Source organism: Corvus hawaiiensis, chromosome 16 (assembly GCF_020740725.1).
Source record: "Corvus hawaiiensis isolate bCorHaw1 chromosome 16, bCorHaw1.pri.cur, whole genome shotgun sequence".
Taxonomy (NCBI): Eukaryota; Metazoa; Chordata; class Aves; order Passeriformes; family Corvidae; genus Corvus; species Corvus hawaiiensis.
This window is the reverse complement of record NC_063228.1, coordinates 2,892-24,443: the sequence shown is the minus strand read 5'-3', so window position 1 is coordinate 24,443 and position 21,552 is coordinate 2,892. Positions and strand designations below refer to the sequence as shown.

Genomic DNA, 21,552 nt, shown 5'->3' with positions numbered 1-21,552 from the left:
AGCCGGGCTGGGGACGGGCACAGGGACACCGAAAGCGGCGGGCTCTCGCTCTGGCACATCATCTCCTCCTTCCCACAGGGAAGGAGTTGGGTTTAAATTCGAGACACAAACTTGGACAAAATTGAATGTCTGAGGTGTGTAAGAATAAGGGAAAATCTTCTCAGATCTTCAGCTGCCTTTGTTTCCTGCCCTGTAACTCTTCACTCCCTGAAATGACTCAGAACACCTGGGGATGAAGGCACCGTGTTGAAGGCTGCAGAATTCTCCCTGTTCTCCCTCGACTTTTCCAGGACCTGAGCATGTCAGGAGCCTTGCAGCCCATTCCAATGCTTGACAGCCCTTTCCATGAAGGATTTTTTCCCAATGTCCACCGTGCCCCTCCCCTGGCCCAGCCTGAGGCCGTTCCCTCTCCTCCTGTCCCTGTTCCCTGCGAGCAGAGCCCGACTCCCCCCAGCTGCCCCCTCCTGTCAGGGAATTCCAGAGGGGGAAAAGGTCTCTCTGGAGCCTCCTTTTCTCCCGGCTGAGCCCCTGGGAGAGCAGGGATTGAGCAGGTGTGGTGGCTGAGGTGCTCCAGCTTTAAGGTCTCACTCTGAGAGCACTCTGAGTTTGTTTCCAGGCTGGAAATGGTGCCTGGAATTTGGGTGGCCAATGAGGATCTCGAGGATCTGAGGTGGCAGCTGGGAGAGAAACCTGCTGCTCAAATGGCCCTGGAGGTTATTTCCCTCTCTCTGGAATCTCTGTCAATTAAGAGCCCAGCCTTCTCCGGGGCTGCAGTTGAATTATTTGCTTTCACCTCCGATCTGCCCGAGGTGGAGCGAACTCCTCTGGAGCTGGCAAACGCCAACAGATCCCATCTCCTCAGGGTTAAGAGATGGAATTGTATTTCTCTTAATCTCTTTTGACCGGGAAGTTGGGATTTTCCCCCTCTTCCTGATCCCTGTTTCTCCTTTCTCGAGTCTTGAGTTGTTTTGGGGAGCAGAAGGTTCAGGGCTGTGCCCCCGAAGCAGCTCTGGCTGTGTGAACACAGCAACTTTCTGCAAGTTAAATCTGCTGCTATTTCTGTATTTGAAAAGGAGCTGAAATGCCAGTGGTGATGTAATGTTCATTTACATTTAGGGTCTGTTTCTATTTATTTTTGCTCCTATTAACTGCATCTTGATTCCAACAGTTTGGGGTTTTTTTTTTACCCACTGAGGCTCTCTTTGCTGTGAACAGCTCGTTTTTTACTTCAAGCCTGCCAGATTTCCTGCCTTATTGAGTCCATAAATGAAGAAGAATGACAGGTAGAAGGGGAAATGGATGTCTCCTCCCCAAGGGAAGGCTCCTAAATTGGATAGGAGCCGTTTCTCTAGGAACTGCTGCCTCTGATTGCCGCTGGAATGGCTCTGGAAGGAGCTTAGAGGGGGTCATTCACCTCGGGTTTGTCCTGGCTGTGCAGAGCTGGGGAGATGCTTTGGGGCTGAGAGATTTCCTGTGCCATCTTCCATGAACATGCAGAGAGGTGGATTAAAAGTGCCTGCAGAGCTCTGATGTGCAGCCTGTGGCTCCCTGCTCCCACTGCTGCTCCGCTCAAGGAGTTTCTCAGCCCCAGAGCAGGAGAAAAAGGCAGAAAATCATGGAATCCTGGGGTTGTTGAGGCTGGCAAAGGCCTTTAGCATCATCAAGTCCAAACATCAACCACCACCATGGTCACATCAACCCATGACCTCAAGTGCCATGTATTTATCCATACATATTTATCCATACATATTTATCCCTATATTTACCCATGTATTTACCCATGTATTTTATGAACACTCAAGTGCCATATCCATGTATTTTATGAGCACTTCCAGGGTTGGTGACTCCACTACTGCCCTGGGCAGCTGTTCCAGCGCTGGACAACCCTTCCCATGCTGGGCCAGGAGATGGATTCTGGAAATCCAGACTCCGAGGAGCAGGGGATTAAGGCAGCATTGGATTCCTTTATTCTCCCAGAAGGATAAAGGAGATTTATCCCCAGACGAACCAGAGGTGATCACACTGAGGTCATCAGTGGGATTTCTTCTTTACTCCCACAAATACCCACTGGGGTGACAGAGTTCCCTACAAGGGCGGTGTTGGAAGGAGCTGCTGGAATGTTGTGCTGTTTATTGGGATCCACAGGATGTTTGGTGTCTCTCAGAGCTGTTCCAGGCTCTCCACAGACCCAAACACTCCTCACACTTCTCCTCAGAGTAGAGAGGTTTCCCAGAGTGCTGGTTTTTAATTTCAGATGCTGGGATAACGACACGGCTTCAGGAGGCAGGAGACTCATTGTGCTGTGCCTCAGTCCAGGCAGGGACAACCCCCAGCTAATAAAAACCTCTTTAAAGCACAAAAAGTCCCATTAAACTGATATTATAAAGGCTGCAAATTGAAGCAGGCCTCAATCAGAAAGCAGCAGAATTTAATTCCCCCCCCTTGCCCATGTGCATGATGATCTCCTTCCTAATTGCCCATCCACGCTTTTCCCACAGAAGGGCTGTCCCAAGGTTGGAGATGGTTCCAGCTTTATGGAGCTTTGATCTTGATCTGGTTTTACTTTTTACAGAGCACAGAACCCGAGAGTGGCAACTGCTTTCCTCTTGTTCCTCCTGTGGCAGTGAACTGCTCTTCCCAAGGACGGCTGCAGGAATTCTCAGGCAGCAGAACGTATGGAATGCCAGGCACGCTACAGAATTCCAGTGGGAGCAGCAGGAACTTCTGTTCTTTACTGGCAGGGCTGTGCCATGAAGGGGAGCTCAGAGATATCGGTCAGCTCAGGGAATGAGCCTGGCTCATGGTAAGGAAATTCGCTGTGCAGTTACTTTGGGCCCTTTATCCTCCTTCTCCTTCTCCTTCTCCTTCTCCTTCTCCTTCTCCTCCTTCTCCTTCTCCTTCTCCTTCTCCTTCTCCTTCTCCTTCTCCTTCTCCTTCTCCTTCTCCCTCTCTTCCCAACACCGGTTCCAGACCTCAGTGTTCCAGACCTCCATGTTCCCACAGCCTGACCTTGCAGTTTTCCCAGCTTAGCAGCCCCAGCAACACTTGCAGCCTCTCTGTCTGGACTTTGTCTTGCTGAAATCTCCCTTTGTTGATCCTTTGCTGCCTCACCTTTTATCCAGCAATAACGTGCAGTGGGTGGAAGCTTCTCAGAATTCCCTCCCTGTTCCACTGGAAACATTCCCGAGTGGAAGCAGCTGCACTGCCCATCAGCACTTCCCTGCTTTTAGGGGTGGTTGAGGCATGAAGGATGCAACAAATGGAGTTGGCTCCAAGGGGATGAAATGCTCCCCGTGAGGCTGCTCAGAGAGCTGGAGCTGAGGAATCCGGGTGGGAATCACTGCAGGAAAAAGGAAGGAAAAGAGAGCAGAGGAACAGGGATGCAATTCCAACCTCTCCAAGGACTGGCATGGGCACATTCACCATCACCATTTAATCTAGACACGATTTCTTCTTTGCCTCTGGCTGCCAGGAGCAGGATGAGCAGTTTAATGAGTTTAAATAGTGAATAGTTTAATTAGCTGGAAGAGACTGGATCAATAGCTGCTTAAACAAACAACTGGCTCCCTGTTTCCAAGCTTGGATGTAGTTTTGGAAGGTTCCTGGCAATTTGGCAGGGATTAGTGATGCTGAGAATGTGCTTTTTTGTGGGTTTGGGGCTTTTACTCCTGTTCACGTGGCTGCTTTTTCTTGTTGAGTGGAAAACAGGAGGGAAAGAGCAACCACGGGAGGAATTCCACTCTTGCTGCTTCAAGGGATGGATCAGGAAGGGAACAGGCTGCAGGGAATTTGGAGTGCAAACTGAGATCTCTCTGATATTTTCGGCTCAGTCAGTCCATCGGTGCTTGGTGGCTGTTTAGGCCACGTGCAAGGTGAAGGATGGTGCACATCGCAGAGCTGCTGGTGGCTCCTTCCCCTGCCCGGCTGTCAGTCACCCTGCAGGGTGCTGGAGCAGCGTGCCAGAGGCCACGGATCCTATGGATCCCATGGATCCCAGGGGCGTGATCAGGAGCCTGAGCCTGCTGGCCACTCCTTGCTCTCTCTTATCCTGACTTTTCAGCTCTGCAGCGAATCCAGCTCAAGCTTTTCAACCCTTAGAAACCCAGGGACCTTTCATGTCTGCTCTCAGATCTGGGATTTAAATCCAGCCCTTATCAAAGCACCCCGTGACCAGGCAGGCCCTGAATCCCAGCAGGGATCTGATAAAGAGGGACCTGACATCCTAAAGAAACCCTTTGAAATCCTGCTGGGATTGATTTGTATCCATAATGGAGCCCAGAGCTCTCTGCCAGGGAGAGATGAAGCTGCTCCTTTGCTTTATCATCCTCAGGCCCTTCCCAGCTTCGAGGGAAATTCACTCCCTCTTCAAGCCCCAAAATCATGGAAAAGTTCCTTTGTATCCTTCTCTCCACAGCCCCTACGTGGATTAACCAACTTTTCCGAGCTGATTAATGGTTTGACAGAAGAACTGCCTGGAGAGCAGCTGAATTCCCACAGCAAAATTCCTGACTGAGGGAAACGACCTTGGGTTCCTCCCCTTCCCGTAAAGCCTGGGAAATCTGGGAAAATCACAGCTCCAAAGGAGCTGCTCCCCTCGCCCCCGGATTCAAAGAGAAATGGAGAAACACTTGAGGAAGTTTTGAGATAAAACCACTGCAGAGAAAATTGAAATGAGCCCTTCAGCCCTTTTTTTGTGTGGTATTTAGGATGCAAGGGAAAGAATGGCTGGGTAATCCCTGGGATGAGGGAACAGCACGGCTGAGGTCCCAGATTTCGAGGCCAGGTAATGGCTGGAACAAAACATTAATATGGACTTTTCTTTAAAAGCAAAAGCTTTGAAAATTAGGAATAGAACAGAAACTCTCATTAATTCAGGACTGTACAGAGCCTAAAGCCTCCTTAGGTTTTCAGCTCAAAGCAACTTTCTTCTACATGGGGCCATAAACAGATTTTTTCTGGCTTTTTAAAGCTGTTTCCTCTACTAAAATCCATTCAGCTGTCAATCCATCCTCCCTCAGAAGGTGTCAGTGCAATCTACCTGAAATTTAAAAAAAAGCCCAGGGAAGAAGATCTTATCTCCCAGATGGAGAATGGGACAGGAGGAATAATAAAAGTGAAAGTGATTCACCAGGACTGGTGATGAAAAAATCCGTGATGGAATCAAGATTAGGATCTTAATCTGCTCCCTTCTTTCCACCTTGCCCCAGATCTGGGGCAGCTCTTGCTGGGCTGGATCCAGGATCACTGAAAGCAAAGTGCCAAAGGCTTCCAGGAACTTCAAACTCAGAAAAAATCCCCCCCGCTCTGCCTGAAATAGGAATATTAGGTTTAAAATGGGCCTTTTGTTACAGGGCTGGAATGAGGGAGTCACCTAGCAAGGACTGAAAACACATCTGAGGATCAGCAGAGGAAAAAGCAGCTTTTTCCTGCTGTCTGCAGGTCAGAGCTCTTTAAATTGGGGCTGTTAAATGTCCCTGGCCACAGGAGATTGGGGAAGCAGAGGTGAAGGGAAAAAATCCTCTTTATTCCCTGATTGGTCCCTGAGCTTGGGCTGCTCCAAAATGCAGCCCCAGAAAAAGAAGAAGCAGAGAGAGTGAATTTGTGCCTGCAGGGAGGGGCCTAAAGCCTCCTTAGGTTTTCAGCTCAAAGCAACTTTCTTTTTCATGGGGCCATAAACAGATTTTGAACTGCCTTTTTCACCTTCCTTCCTTTGTTCATTTTTACCTTTCTACCTTTGTTTGTTTCTGTAGCAGCTTGGAAAAAACCAAACAGAGACCACTGTTTCTTCAGGCAGGATCTCTCTTTATTACACAAGCCCCAGTATTTCTGTGTTTCTATTTTGGGAAAGTTTTAAGAGAGTTTTGGGAATGGGCACAGGGAAAGACAAAACAGATCCATGCCCACACACTTGTCAGGGCAGACTTTCTGCCCCTTCTAGGCCACTGACTCAGACATGAAACCCCCCAGCTTTCTGGGAGGTGAAGGAAGAACAGTCACACCTGGTGCTTCTACCTGTAGCCATTTGCCTGCTCTGCATCTTTCCCAAGAGAGCAGAAGGCCCTTAGCAAAGTGAAGATCAATGGAACAAGTGGCTCTCCCACTCAGGGCTCTCGTTAAGGCTGGAATGGCTGCTGCCAGCCTCTGCACTTTCTGCCTCCCCAACTTCCTCCCTTTGTTCATTTCTGCCTTTTTAACTTTCTACCTTTGTTTGGTTCTGACTCTCTACCTTTCTATTTTTCTACCTTTGTTGCTTTCTGCCTTTCTAAATTTCTAACTTGACATGTTTGTTTGTTTCTACCATTTGAACTTTCTAGCTTTCCATCTTTCTTCATTTCTAACTTTCTACATTTCTACCTTTGTTCATTTCTATGTTTCTACCTTTCTGCATTTGTTCATTTCTACCATTCTGACCTTCTGCCTTTCTGCCTTTTTCGTTTCTACTTTTATGACTTTGTACCACCTTTCTAAGTTTTCTCTCTTTTTACCTTTGTTCATTTTTACCTTTGGTAGTTTCTAACTTTCTACATTTCTGACTTTCTATCTTTGTTTCTACTTTTCTGACTTTCTACATTTCTAACTCTCTACTTTTGCTTGTTTCTACCTTTCTACATTCCTACCATTTTTGTTGCTATCTTTCTAACTTTCTACCTTTGTTTGTTTCTAACTTTCTAGATTTGTCCCTTTCTGCCTTTGTTTGTAACTTTGAAACTTTATACCCTTGTTTTTTCCCCCATTTTTGCCTTTCTAACTTTGTTTCTAACACTCTGCATTTCTAACTTTGTGCCTTTCTAAATTTGTTTTTTACTTTCTAACTTTTACCTTTCTAACCTTGTTTCTAACCTTCTTGTTAGAGAAGTTCCCTCAGGCCCAGAGGGAAGCCAAAGCATTAGGTGTGAATTAAAACCTTTGGACAAGCTGACATCCACGAAGCCACACCAAAATGAAATAGAAATACAGATTTTTAACTTTCAGTAGAAATATATGCTAAGTGCCTTAAACATGAAAAAGCTGTAGCAGAGATCTTAAACACAGCTCTTGCTGCAGCAGTGTTACCTTTTCACAGAATTCTTTACTTTAGACAAAATCTAGATAGAATTACACTGTTCACATGTTTTAGATGGAGTGTTCACATACAGTTTCAATCAGCTCTTAATTGTTTATGTGCAAATCTGTGTAATACAGATGTAACACTTGTGTGAGGCTTATGACTGTTAGAATTAGACCAGGATGGGTTACGGAAAAGAAAACTAGAATCGTGTGTTAATCTTACTGGTCAATTAACAAATAGAATCCACACTTCTGTAAGAAAAAATACAGTGTATGGAGCATATAGAAGAAGCTGGTTTTGCCTGCTGCTGCTGCTTGGCTTTATCATGTAACCCCATTCGAACTCTGCCTTCAAGACAGCTGTGAGACCGTGAAATAAAGAACTTAGCAGAGCAGCAGCCTCCTCTGCTCTTTCACCCTGGTCCGAGAAGGAAGGGTACCCTGTCAAAGGCTCAACACTTGCCTTTCTGAGTTTGTTTCTAAATTTCTACCTTTCTAATTTTGTTTGTTTCTATTTTTTTTTGTTTCTAACTTTGTTTAACTTTCTACCTTTAGAAATTTGTTTGTTTCTTGTATTTTACCTCTTTGTTTGTTTATAAATTTCTGCCGTTGTAACTTTGTTTCTAACTTTTTACTTTTAAATTTCATTTGTTTTTAACTTTTTACCATTCCTCCCAGGCAGGGATGTGTGCAGAATACTAAAACCTGTTAAGTTCTTCACTTTTACATCTATGGGCAAATGCTACTGATTTAGATGTAAATTCATTTTGAAATGAGCCAGCCCTCTCTCTCTACTCTGTCGCATACAGGAATATAAGAAGCTGGGAATAGAGATCAGCAAGTTTTGCGAATAACGAGCCGGCGTTTTTCTGTAGGAAGGAAAGAAGCAAGTGCCTGGCCCCAGGAGCCGAGACGCTCGGGCTGCAGGAGCTGCAGAGCGCCCAGAGCCGGCTTTTCCCTCTGCTCTGTCCCTGCCCCCGGGCTGAGCTGGGCGGCGCTGCTGCCGCCTGGTGGCGAGAGCGCGGCACTGCCGCCCCCGACACGGCGCCCCGGCGCTGCTGCCGCCCGGTGCCGGCTGAGCCGAGAGGGCGGCGGCCTCGGTGGCTGCCGAGCGTGGCAAGGGCAAGGAGCGGGAGCGAGCGGGGCTGGGTCTGTCAGCGGAGGGGAGGGGCGAAGGGCGGCTCGGAGCGCCGAGGGACAGGGCCGTGCGTGAGCGGGGCCACAGCTATGGAGAGGAGTGGGCGCCGTGCGGGGCGGCGACCGCGAGGAATGACAGCGCGGGGGGCGGCCCGGCGGGGCCGGTTTTGCCGGGCAGCAGAGGCGCGGTCACAGCGCGACCCGGGCGGGGGGCACCGGGCGGGCACGGTCGGAATCGAGCCGCCCGCGTGCCGCTCTCAAGGAGGCGGCTCGGAAAGGAAGGCGCAGTTCCGCGCTCTCGGGACGGCGTTAATTGACGTTTTTATTAGAACCTGCCAGGACCTTGCAGAGGGTGGTTTACACTTCCGCCACACTCAAGATGGCGGACACACTAGGCCCCTTTGAGAGGTGTCCCTGCCGATGCCTGCCGCCGGTCGCGGAGCCGTCGCCCGCCTCCGGTGCCGCTGACCCCACCAGCCGTGTCCTCGCGCCGGGAAGCACCGCGGAAAATCGCGCGGAAAGCGCGGGGCCGGCATCGGAGTCCGGGCCGGATTCAGGCAGCCGAATAGACAGAAGCCCTTGTGAGGGGCGGCGGGGGCCCTAAGTGTACCACACTAAAGATGGCGGCTCGACCGGAAATGTCTTCTGCCAGCACCCAAGATGGCGGTGAAGGGAGGAAGTTACGTCATCGCCACACTAAAGATGGCGGCCGTTTACGCTGTTTTCTGACCTTCTCAATATGGCGGCAGGGAAGCCCCCCCCCCCTCCCCCCTCCCCCCCAAGCTGTGTCTATTCGGCTGCCTGAACGCGACGCCGACGCCAGCCCAGCGCTTGCACGCAATTTTCTGAGGCGTTTCCCGCTATGCGGACACCGACTGTGGGGTCAGCGGCGCCTGGGGCAGGCGAGAGCATTCAGGCAGTCGAAAAGACGGAGCGGGGGGGGGGGGGACAGGTGGGTCCTTCCTGGCCGCCATCTTGAGAAGGTCGAATAGCCACTGACGCAATCGCCACATTGGTGCGGTCCCGGTGACTTCCGCCCTTCTTCGCCAGGAGCGGCAATGGCGGGGAGCCCGGGGAGCAGCGCTGCCGGGCCGGGGGCACCGGCGCGGGTGCTCCGGGCTCGGAGGTGAGCGGGGAACGGGGACAGCCCCGAGCGGACGGTGGGGTGGGGGCCGCGGGGGATCGGTATTCCGGCCCAGGGATGGGTGTCCCGGCACAGGGATGGGTGTCCAGGCACAGGGATGGGTTCCTGGACTATCTAATAATATTATATAACGATCATACAAGGAGATCTATATAAAAAATCCTCCATTGTCATCCTTCTCCCAGCCCCTCTGTGTTTTCAGGATCTTGGGGGAAGAGTTTGGGTCTGGACAAGGCTCTCGGGCACAGGGTGGGATTCTTGGGGTGCAGGGCCAGGATTTGGACTCGATGCTCCCTGCGGGTCCCTTGCAGCCCAGGAAATGCTGCGATCCTGTGCCTTTGAGGGTGAAATAAAGGGCACCGGTGGGGTTTGTGCCCGCTGTGTTCACGGCCCCGCCGGCTCAGGGCGGGTTCAAGGCGCAGCTGCTCCGAGCCAGCGGGACCGGCCGGGGCTGCTCGCTCCCGGTGCTGCCGCCTTGTGGGGAGAGCCCGGCACTGCAGCCCGCACAGGCGCTGGACCACGGGATGGGCGTGGAACAGCAGCGCAGGGAGTGCTGAGGCAGCGCAGGGAATGCTGCGGTCCCAGGGAAGGCTGCGGTCCCAGGGAAGGCTGAGGCGTCCCCTGCCCGGGGCACTCGGCAGCAAATCCCTGATGTTGAGCAGAAAAAGGAAAGTTCTGGGTTAGTGGGAGGGGGTTTCTGGAATGGAGTTGGGACAGCTGCTGATCCACGCATGGAATCAGGGCTGGTTTGGCTTGGAAGGGACCACCAAGATCAATACACTCTGTTTGTTGTCTGATTCCACAGCAAAGAACATCCAGAACTGCCACCTCACCCTCACGGACAGCAGGAATGTCTTCCATAGCTCTTGTTTCAGAATGGGAATGGCAGTTGGGAGCTCTGGCAGGACCAGGTAAGAAGAGAAATGGGATCATTCTGGCTGCTGCTGGAGGTGATTTTCTGCTTTCAGGCTGTTCTTCTCATTGATCCTTTCACAGCAGTGTTCTAGGGCACATTTGAGGGTAATTCCAGGAATTTCAAACCAGATAAAAACTGGTGGGGAAAAAATGTGAACCTGATCCATTTCTGGTAATTCCAAGCTTCTCCCACAACACCGTTCCAGGAGAAACCTGATAAAAGGGTAAAGATGCAGAGGAACAAGTGCTGTAAACCCCCCTGGCACTCTGACAGAGCAAACCTTCCAGTACTCCCAGCAGATCTCTTGGAGAAAGTGTGGGATCGCAAGGTTTTCCAGGAAAGCAAAACAGGGGCGGAAATGAGGGAATGGGCTTCCAGTTCTTCCTTTAGCTGAAAGCCTGGGGGAATTGAGAGGAGCCACAAGAACTGTTTGTGTAGGAAAATGGGAGTTTGGGGGCTGAATCTGAGTTTCTCTCTGGGGCGTTTTTGAGGTAAAAGCTGAGGTGCTGTTTAAGGGAGAGAATGCACATTTTTGGGGTGGAAAAGGTTTAATCAATATTGTAGAGCAAGTAAAATGTTGGGGGTAAAAGTGGATGCCATCTGGAGGAGACAGAATGAATATTTTGGAGGCAAAATGGAGAACTCAGTAGTGGACAGATGGGGAACATTTTGGAGGCAACACTTGACAAACTCTCTGGGGTGGAGAATGAACACATTGAGGGAAAAATGAGGTGATGAGCAGTGGGCACGTAGGGAAGGTCGTGGGGGTAAATGTTGAGAAAAGCCCCGTGGTATTCAAGAAATCCTTGGAAGCAGGACTGAGGAATTCAGTGGTGGAAAAATAGGGGAATTTTGTGGGGTAAAACTTCAAAAGATCTGAGTTGAGAGTGAGTGTTTTTAGGTAAAAAGGATGTCTTGTTGAAGTTGGGCGTCTGGATTGTGGCATTTATGGATCACAGGGTGTTTTTCCAGAAAGTAGAAGATAAAGAAGACTCCCAAAGCCTCGGTAGCTGTGTTAAGAAATCCCTCGCAGGGAAGAAAGGTGCCTAAACCTCCTAGAAGTAGGGACTAATTAGCATGGGAAGGGGAAAACCCACCCCCAGTGGGAGAGAGCAGGCCGGGTAAGGGAAGAGAAGGATGCCCTTAAGAAGAAGCAGGGAAGGTGAATTTCTCGGTTTGCTGAAATGTATCAAAAAGTTTGGAATCTGGGTCTGTGTGGGGGCCGGGATTTTCTCGGCCATATGCAGAGCCCGGCACTAGGAATAGAGTAATTCCAGGCTTTCCAACGCCAAAAATGCAGTACCAGAGAGTTCTGTTATCCCGAGGACTTGGGGGATATTTGGCAAAAATTTCTGGGGGCCCAGGCTGGACCGAGCTTTTAACGCTCCCCGGATTCACGGGATCGGGGATTCCAGCGTGCCCTGCACGGGTTTTTTCAGGGAAGTCCCAAATCCGTGTGAGCGCGAAGCAGAATCCCCTGGGAGCTGTGAAGGCAACAGGATATTTGTTGGGAATTTTGAAGGATTGGCTGAGTCCTCAGTGTTAGGTTGGAATGAACGCAAATTGTCCGGGAGTTGCTGGTTTAGGGATGGCCGGGTCTGGGTTTGGATTTGTGGGCACCGAGTGTTCCTTGTGTCAGTTTTAGGTCTGGATTGGTGGGAATTTTCAGAGAAAAGAGAAGGGAATTGAAATGCAGAGCTCCATTCTTGGAGAAATGATCAGGATGGGAGAGGAAAGGCTGTGGAGCTGCTGGGAGCTCCTGGAGAACGAAAGGATCTGAGGTCTGGAGGCAAAAGCCGTGGAACAAAGCCTGAAAAGGGTGCGGGGTGGGCAAGAGGGGGAGGAGGGCACCGCAGGGGGGGGGAAAGAATCCCTGCTCCGGGAATCCAGCAGGGACCAGGAGAGGATCATTTTCCATCCACTGCTCTCAGTGGAATCCTAATAAGGAAGGTCGAAGGAAAGTGATTCGTTTGTTCTTAGGTTTGGAATGAAAGGTGCTCTTCCAGAGGGGAATATTCACCTGTTAAAATTCTGTTGGATACAGGAAAAGAGGGAGGAAGCAAGCAGCTGGGGAATGAATGGGTGGATTTTTTGCTGGATACAGGGAAAGACACGGGAAGGGGTTGTTAAGTAAAATGCACCTCACGGGCAGCACCAGGAAAAGCCTCAACTGCCCTTTTTTTCCAAGCTCTGACATTCCAGAGGAGTAAGCAGTGGTCAGCCCATCACTTTCTGTATTCCTTGGATGCCCAGTGCTTTGTTGGGAAGAGATAATATTTGGAAATGAACAAATCCGGGGATGTAATTTCCTGATAGTAAAGCCCCAGAGACCTTGGCTTTGATATCCTTCCAGCACCCAAACGCAACAGAGGGAATCCTGGCGGAGCTGGAAAACGCTGTCGCTCCGTCGGTGGAATTCCTGGGAAATGGAAAGCAGCAGAAGCAGCAAGAACAGAGTTGGAAGCAGGCTCCAGCTGGGTAAGGCAGACACCAAATCCTTTGGAACTGGGCAGGGGTGGGAAGAATTAATTCTTACATTTGTAGCCCATGGATTCCTGAGCAGGATCCCGGCAGGGAAGACTGCAGGGATCAGACTGGGGACTGATCCCAGCTGGGGGCAGCGAGCCTTGGAATTGGCTGAAGGGAAGAAAGAGGGATCCTTTGAGCACAAGGATCAGCTGTCAAATGCGGAGATGGTATCAGACAATTCCTCAGGAGGGTTTAGTTCCTGGGCCAAATCGATCTCCTGCCTTGTGAAGGAGCTCAGAGATGTGGGAAGAGCCCAAGCAACGCAGGGAATGCAGTGGCAGATAAAACTGCCGGGGAACGGTGGGGAAAAGCATCGAACAGGGGGCCTCATTTTGTACAGGAACGGTACTAAAAATTGTCTGAAAGAATAGGAATGGAATGGGATTTTACGTATTCCTCGGAGGCCACAATCCAGTGGGAAGGCTGAGAGAAAGAAACAAAGCCTAAAAAGGCAGATGAGCCAAATCTGCCCAAAGCCTCCAATGGCCACATTCCCTGGCATTGCTGAGGACTTCAGCCAAGCTCCAAGCAAAAGGTGAGCCCCTGATTTTGGTGCCAAGGGAAACCCCAAGTTAAGAATCATCCAAATATGAAGCACTTCTCACAAAACTCAGCTTTGCAAACCTTTATTTGGGCTAAAAAAGAAAAGATGGGAATGCCCTTGGCAGAAAAGCAGCTGTGAGGCACAGCAGGCTTCAAATGGCTGTCAGCAGGAGCTCCAGGAGAAACGGCTGCTGGCTGCGGGCATCCTGGGCTTTCCAGGCAGGTTTTGTACTGGATTGCAAGGCAGTTCTCCTGCCTCTGGGGGGTGGCACCTGCATCCCACTGGAAAGGGAAAATGTGGAGAGAGCGGCAAGCAGGAAGACGGTTGCTGATGTGTGTCCTTGGATTGCAGTTCCTCCCGGTGGGTCTGTGCTGCTGGAAGTTTGAAGGAGATCAGTCTTGTGGATTCACCTGTGGGGTTTGGGAGCGACGCTGGACATGAAATTCCAGGGATGTTCCCCTTGCTGGAGTGAGAAGCAGTGGAAGCACTTTGCTGTCTGCTTCTTCATCGCCTTCGCCTCGGTCCCCTGGGGCTCCAGGTAATCCCCTCTCACCTTTGCTTTTCCAAGGGTCTCTAAATGAGGGCTTGAGCTTTGGTGTAGCTCCCTTTACAGGGAAGATCTGTTCCAGGAAAGGTCTCCTGGTCTGGACCGATGGCGTTGCAGGAAGAGCAGGAAACCCCAGAGCTGCTGTGGCTCCCTCATCTGATTTGCCTGCAGGCAGCAAGGATCATTCCCAAGTGTCATCCCCTGGCTCCGTGACTCGGGGAGGTTGTGTTCCCCCAAAGGCCAGGGGCCGCTTTGTTTTGCAGCTCACGAAAGTCCAGCTCGGTGGTGCTGGGTTTGGTTTTTGTGTGCAATGAAGGCACTAAAAAATTCCCTTCCTTCACTGGCACAGCCCTGGAGTGGGAGCAGATTCCCCTTATCCCGGAGTTATCCCGCTCCTGCCCTGGATCCCTGCGGTGCCGTGTGTTCTCCAAGCTCACAGCACTGCTGGCTCTAAACAAGAAAAACAATCCCTGTTCCTTCTCTTCTCTGTCCTTGATGTTCCCAGGCCCTGCATCCCCCTGGCTATCCCCTGTGGGAGTCTTCATCTCCATCCCACCTTATCCCGATCAAATAAGGGTCTGAGACGTGTTTAGCAGCAAATGCATTCTTGTGAAGAAAGCCAAGAGCAAAGAGCATCCAGATGCAGAGAAGTCGTTAGAAAAGCATTCCAGACGTGCAAATGAGGGATGTGTCTTCCTGCATGTCCTGTTGTTTTTCTCTGTCAGGTTTTGGAAGGGTTTCTCTCAGTGATTTCCTACAGTCCAGGTGCGTCCCTTCTTTTGTCCAAATCCAGTGCCAGAGGATCGAACAACTGACGAGTGGGGTCTGGGATGAAAACGGTTCTTCTAAAATGAGGGAAACAATGCTAGAAGAGAAATGAGCATCCTTTTAATGCCTGGAATAAAAATGCTGAAAAAGGGCACTTTTTATTTGATATGGTGTCATTCTCCTTTTTTTTTCCATGGCTAAAACTGCACGGTGAGCAATCAGAGCAGAAATATGAAATGCAGGAGTCTTGGATTCCACAGTGGGATTAACTTCCCTTTTCTGCTCTCTTTCAGGACAGGAAAAAACCACTGAACTCGCCCCATCTTTGGGACCAAGAGCTTTGGTGTTGGAGTAGCCAAAGCCAGCTAGGGCCCCCCTTGTCCTGCCCCTGGTGTGGGTCAGGGACAGGCTCCTCTTCTCCTCTGGGCTGGGATGAACTGCCTAGGGAATGCTCTTTCTGACAGGCCGGTCCTAGCCCTGGCTACTGGAAATGGGCAGAGGTGAAGAGGCAAGTGCCAGAGTTCCTTGGGGATGATGGAATTGTGGTGTTTGGCTGTGCCCAGAGGGGCAGGTTGGGCATTTCTGTGTGTGTGAGGACCGGTTTGGGTGCTGGGGAGCCCGGGGAGCCGAGCTCTCAGTGCATTCCCAGCTCACCCGGGGGTGGGAGCTGGTGCAGGGCTGGGTGACAGCCTCTGGTCGGGCTCGGGGCAGGCCCTGGCTCCGGCACAGACACGCTGGGGTGGTTTGGGGCCGCTTGGGGAGCCGTGGGAGGCAAATGAGGGATGGTGCTGGGCGGAGCGATCGGCCTGTGCTTGTGTCAGCGCAGCCGTGCAGGGCACTGGGATCTGGGTAAAACACCAGCTCTCCTGGCGTTCAGGGATGCAAGGTCTGAGGGACTGGATTTACTTGGGGCTTTCCAGGACAGCAGGAAGAAGAGGAAAAGTGGTGCCAGAGGTGTGTCCCATCAGGTTGCATTTCCCTCTTTCCCATTTCCATTTCCTCCTCACTGCAGGTGTCCCCTGCAGCCCATGAGCATGGGGCCGGTGACAACTCCCTGTCTGTAGAGGGATTCCTTATGGAACAAGGGCAGATGATACCCCTGGAAAGATTGGACAATGCAGGGTTGCTGAGGAAAAGCCCCTGAACAGGCCCCTGACTGCAGGCAGCCCTGAGAGTCCTTGGCAAGGTATACAGCTGCCCGGCTCCCCCTCTGATTAGAGGCCATCTAGAGGGACTGGGCATGAATCTTTGCAAAAGTAGATATAAGTTGGCATAGTTGAACAATAAAGGGAGAAGGATGCTTAATCGTATCGGTGTACGTGTCGTTTATGCGGCCAGCTCTCCGGACTCGGTCCCTAATGTCGGGTGGAGTTGCGGGAAACAAGCACTCAAGGCATCGTGATCAGCAAGTCTCGTTTATTTTAATAAGCTACACATACTTATAGTGCTACTAATTAGCTCATACATATTGCAAAAGCTGAGCTCCTTATTGGTTGGAGCTATTCTGTGGGATCAGCAAACACGGTGGTCTTATCTTCCTCTTCCATATGGTTTCTTTCTGCTTACTTATCTGGGTGCACATCCTGTTATTTGTGCAACTTCTTGCTCAAGGGCTCAGTGTCCTTGCCTCGTCTGCATCTTTATCAATCCTGCTGTGTCATCATGACCCTTGCTTTTTAGCCATTCTTCAGAAAGACTCTCAATACTTCCCCCGTTTTCTTTTTGCATGATCATAGTCATATTGACTGACTTCAAGATTAAATTTTTTACACATGACATTATACAGCTAAGCATAAGTAGACTAAGCAAAACAATAATTAGCAACAGCATTAAAGATTTAATCATACTTTTCATCCATCCTTCTAGGCCCATCCACTCTGTAAGTCCTTCTAATCCGAAAAATCCGGAGTCCTTTTTTATCTTTTGGGAGTGTTCAATCAAATTCTTAATTTCGGCGTGGATGGACTTAGAATGATCCTCAAGATCCATGCAGCACATTCCCTCAAAGTCTTCACAGCCATGGCCGTGGGCTAAAAGTAAAAAATCTATAGCCGCTCTATTTTGAAGCAGGGCATGCTGGACTGAACTCAGGTCTTCTGCAAGTTCAGACAACACTCGGCTGGTACCGTTTGCTTGTTTGACTACCCAACATGTCAGTTTTTCTAAGTGACGATGGGCTCGTGCCGCAGCTGCACCAGGAACAAAAAGGGAGGTAAAAAGCACTTCTAATTTGCTCCATAGCGTGAGGTCATCCTCACATTCAGATGTTATAGTTTCTGCTAAAGACCTCCTCCATCGGGTTCGGTGTGTAGCATTAGGATGGTGCTGTGGAAGTGCAAGACTCAGTTGACCAAAGGTACAGGGCCCACCTACAGGCTTGGATGGAATACCTGACCAGGCACGATTCCCACAAATTAGGAAAAACCCTCTGGGTAACTTTCGAGGGAAAATCGTTCCATGGGCTGCAATAGATCGATTTCTCACGGTAACGTTGCACCATTCTAAGTCCCACTATGAAACATTGCCAGCAGGATAAATCCAGGTGGGGTTGGATTCATTCAGTCGACAGCCATTAAGGCTGCCCTCTTGGCATAAACCACGTGAACTATTAATATAAATACAGGCTATAGCGTTAAGGGAATCAACTAGTTCTATTTCTTGTGGCTCAGGGCCCACCGGGAGTCTATCATCCCAGCTATCTAGTAGGCCACGAGTAATATTTTTTGTGGAATTCAACGGTCTAATAGTTTTGAACTGGTTCTGGGTCTCGATCACAAAGTTGCACCATGTATTATCTGTTAACGGTACTCCGACTAAACATGTCAAAAATGGAGTACTGGGTGTGGCTAAGGAAGCACAGAATGTTGTGGTGTTCAATTCGCGTGCCAAGGAGACCCAGATATTATCTCTGGGGTCAAACACCTTAGGAGGGTAAGGAAGGGTGTGACCTATTACTGGGCCTGCGATTAGCAGCACGATGCTTAAACCGTCGGCAAACATGATCCCACTTTCTTGGGTCAACTTGCCACTGAATGGGGACCCCGATATTTAATTGGCAGGAGGATTGCAAAACTACAGAGTTACTATCTGCTAAGATCTTTTTTGCTAAATGCTGTACCGACCACGCAAGTTCTCGTAGTCTCAGATCTTCAAGATTTTCAACTAATTGCAAACTGTCAATGATATTTTTGCCTGTGAGTTGTACTAATGCTCCTTGAGCCGTCTCACGGTGCCAGTGAAAACTGCAAGACTGACACCAAAACCCTTCTGATAGATGTCGCTGGTGGACCCACCACTGTAAATTACAACCTCCGCAAAACAATCTCACCCACGCCTTATGATTACTACAATTACATGCAAAGCAAGCAGATTGGCAAAAGCGAAAAAAGTGTCTCTGCAGATGTGGAAGGAGATGATCCTCTATCTCCTGTTCAGATTCCACAAGGAAGGTAACGCGAAACCGTTGCTCAACTTCCTGCAGGATTTGTGAGATCTTCCTCTGTACTCTCCTTGCCTTCCTCTGTTATGGGTTGCTCATTAGTGACGACAGGCTTAGTCCATTTGGCCGGAACCCATAGGGGACCTGTCGGAGTGGACACACATAAATAACCTCTTCCCCAGTACAAGGTTTTTACAGGATCCTGCCAAAGTCCCGTCTTGGGGTCCTTGTAACGCACCCAAGGCATGGGCGTCGGGGGTTGAGGATAGGTAAAATGAACAATGGCAGGAGGCACTTCTTTGTCACCGAACACGCAAAGGTGATTTAGGACAAAAAGGCATTTTTGTAATTTGTCATGCGGGTTGGACAAATCAGGATATTTCTGCAAGTATGTTTTGAGGGTGCCATGTGCCCTCTCTACAATAGCCTGACCTGTGGGCGAGTGGGGAATGCCTGTTTTGTGAGTAATATTCCAATTTTGCATATATCTGTCAAAGCGTGCACTGCTATAAGCGGGGCCATTATCAGTTTTGATTATTAGAGGAACTCCCATAACTGCTATACATTCAAATGACGTTCGACATGTCTCGCTTGTTCTCCTGTCTGAGCCGTAGCCCATATGAAATGACTGTATGTGTCAATTGACACATGAACATACTTCAAGCGCCCAAAACTGGGGACATGTGTAACGTCCATTTGCCATATTTCATTGGCTTTAAGTCCTCGAGGATTGACTCCTATGCCTAAACCGACCCCAGCATTGTGAAAACTGCATAACGGACATGCTTTTACTATGGCGCGTGTGTCATGTAAGGGGATATGGAAATCTCTTACTAATCCTTTTGCATTTTGATGAAACATGCTGTGACTTTCTCGAGCCCTAGTATTTTTGGGAACATTCTGACTGAGTGACACGATCTGATCTGCTCTCTCATTGCCCTCTCCTAGGCCTTCTTGCCACTTATGGCTACGTATGTGGAGAATTGCATAAGGGTGAGATCTGTTCCGCAGCGCACGTTTTAGCTGTAATAACAGATCAAAAAGTCGCTGGTTTTTCACTTCTTTGATGACAGCGTCCTCGATTCTAGAGACAATTCCTACAACATAAAGAGAGTCTGAGATGACATTGAGGGGTTCCGGAAAATGAAGAGCGGCCCACAGTACTGCTACAAGTTCTAAGGTTTGTAATGTATCAGTAGGGGTAGCTGCGATCTTATGGTGGCACCATTGTTGATTATAGTGCCAAACAACGGCAGCTGTCCTGGTTCTGCATCCGGCATCAGTAAAAACTGTCAGAGCATCAGGGATAGGCCCTCGGTGCTGCAACGGTTTGGATATCCAGGTCCAGCTTCCCAACCAGTTAAGTAATTTTGGAGCTACTGGGCCGGTGCGAACTTCTGCTCCAGAAGAGAGCAAGGCTTCAGTGAGTTGTGAGGAGTTGAGTAGGTACCAGTCCAAAGTAGGTTTTTCCATGGGGAGGTTAATAACTGCAGGTTCAAGGCCACTAATTTCCCAGGTGCGTAGACGTCCTTTCTTTAAAAGAGTTGACAAATTTTCAATCTTTGGAGTGACTGTTTTTCTTTGCTGCAAGGGAGGCGAGATCCATTCTAGAACGGAGATGTCCCCCGTTTTCTTTTGCTGTGTAATGGCTCCTAAGAGATGTTCTCCACTGTTCCAGACAGCTAAGGATAGGGGGGTGTCGGGGTCTAGACGGTCGACAAAGCCTCTGGAAATACAGGATGTAATTTGCTGTAAGACTTTAGACTGTTGCGGCGTAAGTGTCACAGGAGTACATGGGTCTGTGCCCTTTAACAAAGGACGTAGCTGTTCCAATAGCATGTTGGGAATTCCTGTAACAGGTTTAAGCCATTGCAGGTCTCCTAGAAGTTTCTGGGCCTCATTTAGGTTGGAAACAGATGCTTGGATATGTAACTTCTGAGGTTTTATTCTCTGAGCGGTGATAGTCCATCCTAGATATTTCCATGGGGCAGAAACTTGTATTTTGTTGGGGGCCACAACAAGGGACCAAGCAGCCAAGGAGGCAACAATAGTTTGCATCTGGGCAGGGGTGAAAGGATCTCTTTGAGCAAAGAGAATGTCGTCCATGTAGTGATAAATAATGGCATCAGGCATCTGTCTCCGTAAGGGTTGTAAGGCAGCATCAACATACAGTTGGCACAAGGTAGGTGAGTTTTTCATCCCTTGCGGCAATACAGTCCATTCAAATCGCCTGGCTGGTTCTCCTTTATTCAGGGCAGGTAAGGTAAAAGCGAAGCGTTTTGTGTCATCTGGATGCAATGGAATAGTAAAAAAGCAGTCCTTGAGATCTATAATTAAAAGAGGCCAGTTTTGGGGCAACATAGCCGGGTTGGGGAGACCAGGTTGTAGCGCCCCCATAAATTCCATTTGTTGATTTACTGCACGAAGGTCATGTAAAAGGCGAAACGCACCAGATTTCTTGCATGTGACAAAAATAGGAGTATTCCAAGAACTGACGGATGGTTTTAGGTGGCCCTGGTGGAGTTGCTCGGTTACTAAGGCATGGGCTTGTTCTAAATTTTCCCGTTTTAAGGGCCATTGCTTAACCACCGCAGGCTCGTTAGTAGTCCATGTCAGTGGCAACGGGAATGTCCAAGCAATGGCCTCTAGTGTAAATGGTGGTCGTTGGTCAGTACGAGGCCTAATTGAGCTAAAACATCTCTGCCCAACAAACAGTCCACAGTTGTCGGTAGGGGCATGATGGAAACTGTAGCCTGCACTTGTTTGCCATCAACTTCAATGTGGACCAGAGGAGACTTTTGGGCAAGTCTCATGCCTCCGATGCCTGTGACTGCAGTTGTGGCGGGCAAAATGGGCCAATTGGAAGGCCATTTTCTAGGGTCGATGACACTAGAGTCAGCTCCTGTGTCAAGAAGGGCTTCCAAGGTGATGGACTCTGCCTGATACAGCAGGAGACAACGTTTCCGTGGGCGGGAGGTGAGATCAATAGTGAGTAAGGTCAGAGATCCAGTAGAGCCAGGACTTGGCTGGCACCTGGGTGCATTACAAGCAGGCGGAATACTTGAAGCCAGATGTGGTAATGGTACTAGTTGTGCTAACTTTTGTCCTGCCGGGATCTTAACGGGAGGATAATCGGTATGCGCTAAAATAAAAATTTCTCCAGTGGAGTCAGCATCAACAAGACCAGTCTCTACTAGGAGTCCCATCGTAATTGCGGATGAACGACCTACAATAAGTCCTCCCATAGCTTGGCCATTAATGCACACAGGTCCGATGACACCAGTGGGGATGCGATGGATTTCTGATGTTAACAACTCGGTATCTACTGAGGCTGCCAGGTCCAGGCCGAGGCTTCCGCTTGTTGCTGGGCGGGGACAGGAGAGGGTGCTGGAGCTGCTACTTGTGTCGTCACGCGGCCGCTGTTCGCGCTGGGTCGGGGGTTTCCCCATTTCTTGTTGCTATTACGGCATGCATTCGAGTT

At 49.7% G+C, this 21,552-nt stretch overlaps 1 long non-coding RNA gene across 1 annotated transcript; it reads left to right on the top strand.

Annotated features, from left to right (window-relative positions):
* Positions 1-2,763: 2,763 nt before the first annotated feature.
* Positions 2,764-5,982, top strand: LOC125334363. The gene is made up of 2 exons (XR_007207126.1): positions 2,764-2,803; positions 4,415-5,982. It is a non-coding gene; the product is annotated as an uncharacterized LOC125334363 (long non-coding RNA).
* The last annotated feature ends 15,570 nt before the right edge of the window (positions 5,983-21,552 follow it).